At 43.4% G+C, this 8,133-nt stretch overlaps 1 pseudogene; it reads right to left on the reverse strand.

Annotated features, from left to right (window-relative positions):
• Positions 1–791: 791 nt before the first annotated feature.
• LOC130034913 (uncharacterized protein C2orf78-like) lies at positions 792–5,980 on the reverse strand (annotated as a pseudogene).
• Between the last annotated feature and the right edge of the window lie 2,153 nt (positions 5,981–8,133).

Genomic DNA, 8,133 nt, shown 5'->3' on the forward strand with positions numbered 1-8,133 from the left:
TGATCTTTGGACTTCATGCTACAACTTTTCTCTTGGTCCCTGTTAAGAGGGCGTTGATCACTCATCGGGTAAGTTAATTCCCCAGTATACGTGTTTGCATCTCCCAGGTATCATTTATGGATAGACCACCCAAACCTTTTGGAGATGTGTCTCAAATTTATTTATTTTCCAAAGGTGGCCATAAGACATAAAAACAGCCTCCATGAGAGAACTTGTAGATATCTTCTGGTCATCTTAGACTTCTCTGACTTCCTCAGCCTATGCCAAATTTATTCTTTTAACCCAACCCCCAGACCTTGCTTTTCTCCCATTCTTCTTTGGAGGAGACCTAGAGTGGAAGCATATGTGCACTCAAGTTTCAAATCTGGTGGGACTCTGGGGACCATATAGGATTGCAAGAATTGAACGTGGGTTCTTGCAGGGCAAATGCCTTAGCAGCTATACTATTGCTCTGACCCTCTCCCACTCTTCATCAGGCCCTAGAAATTTCTCCTCTTACTGGACTTTATAACCCTGGACCAAGTTTCTCTTTCTCAGAGTCTTACCTGTTTCCCCTTCATTCTCTCTCTAACTAACCATTCTTTCTCATGCCATCCTTCAACCCCCAGCCCGTACAAATAACAACCACAGTTGACAGCTTCTCAAAATTCAGAACTTTATTTACAAACCAATGAACTATAATGCATCTCTTCAATTTGTGAAAAATATATCAGAATACATAAAATGTGTATGGCATTTCAAGTCTAGGGCAACCATCTAGTACCTAAATTGGCATCAACCATTCCAGCTACTCACATCACATAGCCATGATATAGAGAGATGTCCATCTCTATTTCTCTCTCGATATAAAACTGCACTTTCTCTAAAGAGGTGTATTTGGCAGCGTTCACACGCTCCTGCTGAGCCTTCCTTTTCACAGCCACACGCTCTGGTCTCTGCTCTCTTGTGATGGGCCTTGACATTACTGGCTCGGAAACATTGGGCATTCTCCATGGAATCAGTTGGAAACGGAAGTCTTGGAGGAGAAAGTGATTCTGACGTTTGGGTGGAGACTGGCGCTTGTTCACAGAGAGTGAAGGGGCTCCTGCTGGAAAGAAGTGCTAGCTATTTTCTTGTAGAGAACAGGCCTAGAAGGTTCGGGATGAGGAATAGGTCAGCTAGTATGGTTCAACAAACCTGGACGAGATGGATTGATAGAAATGGGCTGAGCTTGTTTGGCAGGATGAGGCAAAGATGCAGTGGTTGGCAGGGATGAATTAGTGGCAGTTGGCGGATCTGAGTTGGTTGAGCCAGGCCTGGCAGGGTAAGCTGCAGCAGAACGATGTGAGGGCACAGACCGTGGTCTTCGAGGAACAGGCCAAGCTTGTGGCTTCTCTATGGTTGGAAAAGGCAGAGGTACCAATTTGACCTTCCCAGGAGGTGGCAGGTCATACAGGGATGGAGATGAACGTTCTTCCGGATTGTTTCTTGGTTTCTGCACTTGGACCTGAGTTTTCTCAAGGACTTTTCCATTCTGTGTAGCACCTGGCCAAGGTTTGACAGCTGAGGATGGCTGGAAATCGCTGGGATTCTTTGAGCTACTCAAGATCAAGGAGGAAGAGAATCCAGGCTTTGGATCACTCTTCTTCCCCAGAGCGTGAAACACTTGCACAGACTCCAGCATCTGCATGCCTAGGCAGCTGTGGGGCTTTTGAAAGGCCTCTTGGCAAAGCTCAGGTTGACTTTTTTTGCGTTTCATCTTGGCAATGGTGGGCTTCTCTTCTGCCTAGACCTTGTTCCCTGTTGGCTTCCTCTCCTCAGCATTCTTAGAGTTTTCTCTGGCCCTTTTTGTCTTCTCCTGCCCATGGTTCTTTGTCTCACTTATCCTGCTTGATGCAGCTTTCTGAGGTTTGCTGTTATGTTTTGCCATGGTCACTGGACACCTCTCACTGACTGCAGCATTACAAATAATCACCAAGGATTCTGGGTCTTTTAGCTGGATTTTGGCCTTGAGTTTTCCCTCAAGAGGCTCCGAGGCCTCACCTTTGTTCTTCTGGGTTGGATGGGAGTTACCCTTAGTGCCACTTGCATTTTCTTGCACCTGATTCAGAGTGATGGTGTATGTGGTGTTCATTACCTGCTGATATTTGCATTGGTCTAGGTATTTTGAGCAATCAAAGAGTTTGGGAAGATGTATTTCTTCCACGACTGTTGTGATGTCTACAAAACTACTGCCAGATTCAATCCCCATTTCAAGTGGCCCTGGGTCCTCCAAACGTAGACCATTCTTTCCCTCACCAGTAGTTTCAGTACCAGGCTGTTGCTCTTGGCTGATGGGATCAATGCAGGCCAGGAGCTGGTGGATATCAGCGATTTCTAAAGGGCACAGTGGAGGATCTTGGTTTTCTATTGGGATCTGGTAGGTCTCCAGAAACTTTGAAAGTTAATTTTCATCTCATCCAAATTCTCATCTCTTTGTTCCTCAGTTCAAGCTGGAAGCAGAGGCAGATTACTATGGGCTGGCGATATTATGGGAACATCCCTAAGCTCTGGTGGTGGGTTACTCTCAAATATTTGAATCCTGCTACTGAAAGACATGTGCAATGCTGAATGTTTTTATTTATTTATTTATTTATTTATTTTACAGTTGTAGATTTACAATTTTTTGTGCTTGGGTTTCGATTATACAATGATCAGATACCCATCCCTCCACCAGTGCCCATTTTCCACCACCATGGATAATATCTCCCCACCCCCATCCCCCCATACCCTCCCGGCTCTGTGGCAGGGCAATCCCCTGTGTTTTCTCTCTCCTTTTGTGTGTTGTGGTCTGCAAAAGAGGCATTGAGTGGCAAACATGTTCAGTCCATAGTCTACTTTCGACATGCATCTCCCCTCCTGGGAGGATCCTCCAAACATCCTTTATTTGGTGCTCCCTTCTCTATCTGAACTGCCCTTTCCTCTAGGATACCCGGCTGGCCTCTAAGTTATGGAGTAATCCTCCTGGTGCTGATCTCAGCTATTCTTGGGTATTAATCTCATACTTTGTTACTTTATATCCCCCAGATGAATGCAATCTTTCTATGTCTATCCCTCTCTTTCTGACTCATTTCGCTTAGCATGATACTTTCCATATTGTACCACTTGTATGTAAATTTCATGACTTCATCTTTTCTAACAGCTACATAGTACTCCATTGTGTAGATGTACCAAAGTTTCTTTAACCAGTCGTCTTTTCTTGGGCATTCAGGTTTCTTCCAGTTTCTGACTATTGTAAAGAGTGCTGCAATGAACAAACAAGTGCAGATGTCAATTCGACTATACATTTTTGCCTCTCTGGGATATATTCCCAGGAGTGGTATTGCTGGGTCAAATGGGAGCTCAATTTCTAATTTTTTGAGAATCGTCCATACTGTTTTCCAGAAGGGCTGAACCAGTGGACATTCCCACCAAGAGTGAAGGAGTGTCCCTTTCTCGCCACATCCACGCCAGCATCGGTTGCTTTTGTTCTTTTGAATGTGGGCCAGTCTCTGAGGTGTGAGATGGTATCTCATTGTGGTTTTGATCTGCATCTCCTTGATGATTAATGATGTAGAGCATTTTCTCATGTGCTTTTTTGCCATTCGGATTTCTTCTTTGAGAAAGTTTCTGTTCATTTCATTGCCCCATTTTTGGATGGGGTTGGATGTTTTCTTCTTGTGGAGTTTAACAACTAAAATATCTCAATTTCTTAAACTCAAATGCCACCTCTCTATAGACAGTTTCCCATGCAGATTTGACACCAACATTTGAATGGCAAACCTCCATTTTACTCACCTTGATAACCCGATTCTGTGATAGGTTGAGCAGACACAGAGTAGTCGATTCCAGAGGTGGAGGCTGGTGGTCGGTTCTTTGGGGGCTGGACCTGTTTTTAGAACCATGACCATTTCTGGGGATAAGTTGCTGTAAGTTTGGAGGGCAGAGCCCCTAACCCCTGTGAATGTCATGGAGCCATAAGATTGCAGGCATGAACCAGGTTGTCCAGAAAGGAGAGGTCCCTGAGTCTCCTGATGATAGTAATGCATCTGGCTTCCTTCCTGGTAGGGAAGTGACAGGCTATGACTCTGATTTGGAACCTGAGATAGTGTCCTCTCCACAAGACTGGCAGAAAGTGATGGGTACACAGACACTATGTTGTCGGTATCTAAGATTTTCTCATAGCGAGCTGCCATAGACATGGAAGAGACAGCAGTGTCTTGGTCAATGATAGTCATTGTAAAGTCTCCCATGGAAGACTTCTTTACAGCGCTTCCTGCAATATCCCATTCCAAAACATTTGGGTAGGAATCAGCCGAAGTGGATATGTGGCTCTGGCCAGACATTCCAGACAGCATCATTGTGCTAGAATGTTGGTAAAGATAGCCACTTCCCATCGGTGGTTGGAATGAGGTGCCAGAGGCTGAGGGCAGGAGCCAAGCAGAACTACCAGCTGGAGCAGATACTCTGGAGTAGTTGCAGACACTTCCTGGTAGGGAAGCTTCACCACGGGAAGGGGAAGCGGCAGAGAATGTGAAGTTCCCTATACAGATGGATTTCTATGTCTATCCCTCTCTTTCTGACTCATTTCGCTTAGCATGATACTTTCCATGTTGTACCACTTGTATGTAAATTTCATGACTTCATCTTTTCTAACAGCTACATAGTACTCCATTGTGTAGATGTACCAAAGTTTCCTTAACCAGTCATCTGTTCTTGGGCATTCAGGTTTCTTCCAGTTTCTGGCTATTGTTTTTTTTTCCAATTTTAGAGTCAAAAAAGACAGTAAAAAAATCAGTTAGGGTTTTGGTTACAAGATACATTGGGGGTAACCCCAGGCCACAAAAGCCAGTCATAAAATTTAGAAGGACAGGGGCTGGAGCAATAGCACAGCGGGTAGGGCGTTTGCCTTGCACGCAGCCAACCAGGTTCGATTCCCAGCATCCCATATGGTCCCGTAAGCAACGCCAGGAGTGCTTCCTGAGTGCAGAGGCAGGAGTAACCCCTGAGCATCCGCTGGGTGTGACGCAAAGAGCGAAATAAATAAATATATAAATAAAAATTTAAAAATAAAGAAAAAAATTTAGTAGGACATTTACAAATCTTTGGGGCACCCACAGTTGGTGGTGCTCAGGGATTATTCCCTGTGCACAGGGATCACTCCTGCCAGTCTCAGGGGACCGTATGGGATGCCAGTTTTGAATTTGGGTCAACCTTTTTCAGTGCAAGTGCACTAAAAGAGCTCAACATCTCTAAGATCCTGTATGAGTGTCTAGTTAATCAAATCCCAGTTTCAACATAAGATCATCTCACATTCCCTTCAGTGCTCTCCATCATTGTAAAGCTGCATTTTGGGGAGCCGTTATAATAAAAATCCAATATACTTTCAAAATCAATATACAGCATGAAGTAAGGCTGGCCATGTTTTAAGTCCCAGGTTTTAGGTCCCAAGTTCTAGTTGTTGCAACCTGCCAAACAGCAACTCATGTTCCATTAACAAGTACTGTGTTTATTTAAGATTGAGATAGGAAGGGATTTTTGAATTTTATATATCCTGCTTTCAAATATTTTTTGATGGAGCACTATTTTTTTACAAGCTATTATGTTATTGAAATGTTGTGTGTGCGTTTTTTTTCTTTTTGTGAGTGCTCTAACAAATAATGGGATAGTTTAAACATCAGAAGAAAAAACACCCCACACCCCTGGAAGCCAGAAATTGAATGTACATATCACCGGGACAATGGTCTCAGCCAGGATACATGGCTTCTCTAGAAGGTCTTTAGCCTGTGTTTTCTTTTAACTTGTTAAACTGCCACGTAGCCTGTCTGGTGTCTATATGCTCATTTCTTGGCCGCCATGGTCAAGTGACCTTATCTTCTATCTGCATCATCATCTTCTGCCTCCATTTTGTCAAAAGAAATGTTATGCCAGCGACTCACCTGATAATGCACCAAATCTCTCCATTGCCAGCCATCAAATCCATTCAAGCAAGATTTTACTAAACAAAGGAACATTTGCAGGGTTGATGATCTTTTTGAATGGCCATTATCCTGTCTACCCCATGATGTGGAAAGCATCTAAAGATACATGAACAGGATTGTATCTTATGTGTGTTCGTAAATGCTTTTATTTTATTTTATTTTTGTTGGAGCCACACCTGATGGTGCTCAGAGCTTCCTCTTGGCTCTGTGCTGAGGGATCCCTCCTGGCAGAGCTCAGGGAGCCATATGAGGTGCCAGGGAGCCAGCCAGGCCTACTGCATGCAAGGCAAGCACCCTGTTCTTTGTACTATGTCTCCAACCACTGTCAATATTTCCTTTAGCCTACATATGAGACGTTCAGTGTTCTTTGCATTTAGAAAGTGTGGCAACCTCTCCAATATGGTAGATCCATACCATAGAATATTAGTCATAAGAAGTACTGATGCAATATAGCACAGATGAACTTAGAAAGCATCAGGTTTGGACAAGGGCATTCACACACAGCACATAATTTAGAATTCATGTATATGGAGTGTTCAGAGGAAGCAAATTCATAAAGAAAAAAGGAGAGTGTTGCCAGGAAATAAAGGAAGGAGAGAATGGAGATGTCAGTGGGTAGTGAAGAGGCTGTTTTTAGCAATGATGAAAATGTTATGAACAAAATAATGGTAATCATCGCAAAACTAGCAAGTATACGAAATGCCACTGAAGTTAGTGTCAATGGTGAATACAACAAGAAATATTATTCAGATATATATTTTAATAGGGTACAAGTTCTCTCTCTTTCAGTCATTCCCTTGAAGTGTTAAACCGGACTGAGATATCCCCAGAAGAATCACACAAAAACAAATTGCGATGCAATAAGCAAAGGGTTTTTCTTAGCTAGCTAAGCTAGTTACAGGTAAGGCCCTCGTCCAGCTCACTGAGACAGTGGCAATCGTCTCTGAATGAGTGGCCCTGAGTCTCAAAAGTGAGGGGCTTTAAGACCATGAGGTTATATAAAAGGGACATTTCACAGCCCACCCTTTTGGCCACAGTCTGAGGGGCTTTCCAGTACTTGTACTTAGCTGATTGGTTCTACGTTTTCATCGTAAACAGTTGCTGCATCTTGTCAAATGCTTTCTCTGCCTCTATGGTTGATCATATGGTTGTTTTCTTTTCTTTTATTGATATGATGAATTATGTTGAGTGACTTGTGAATGTTAAACCATCCTTGCATCCCCAGGATGAATCCTACTTAGTCATGATGTATATTCTTTTTGATGAGTCGTTGGATTCTTTTTGCTAGAATTTTGTTGAGGATCTTTGCATCTGTGTTCATCAGGGATATCGGCCTGCAATTCTTTTTCTTTGTTTTATCTCTGTCTGCTATTGGTATTGTAGGACCATATTGGTTTGTCATTTCTCCCTCGCCACAGGGAGCTTGGGTTTATTGGATGCATCCAGTCACAGTGCTCCTGAGACACTCCCATTCCTCTATGTTTATCTTTAAAATCTTCTCTGTGCTCTGTTCCCCAACCAGCTAATCACCATTTTCCCCTAAGCATTTCTCTTTCCCTTATGTCTTTTTGCAGAGTTTACTTCAGAGCAATGACCTTCTTGTACAGACACAGGAAGACAGTTAGTGCTAGACAATTGTAATTTGGGAATTCATTGACTCCAAATATTATTCACTCCTGGGCATCTGTTTTCTCAACTTATGCCTCAGTTGCCCTGAGTTCCTACCACCCCAAAATCAGGGTACCTGACAAGGGACTGGATGGATGCAGAGCAAGCTATGGGCTACCCTGGCATCTGCGTGGTATGAAATGATATCTCGTTGTTTTGATCTGTATCTCCCTGATGATTAATGATGTAGAGCATTTTCTCATATGCCTTTTAGCCATTCGGATTTCTTCTCTGAGAAATTTTCTGTTCATTTCGTTGCCCCATTTTTGATCTTTTTTTCTACTTTTTGGGTCACACCTGTTGATGCATAGGGGTTACTTCTGGCTCTGCACTCAGAAGTTACTCCTGGGGGTGCTCAGGGGACCGTATGGGTTGCTGGGAATCGAACCCAGGTAGGCTACGTGCAGGGAAACGGCCTACCCACTGTGCTATCTCTCCAGTCCCAGTCGCCCCATTTTTGATGGGGTTGGATGTTTTCTTCTTGTGC

The sequence above is a fragment of the Sorex fumeus genome, unplaced genomic scaffold (genome assembly GCF_029834395.1).
Source record: "Sorex fumeus unplaced genomic scaffold, SorFum_2.1 ptg000006l, whole genome shotgun sequence".
Classification (NCBI taxonomy): Eukaryota; Metazoa; Chordata; class Mammalia; order Eulipotyphla; family Soricidae; genus Sorex; species Sorex fumeus.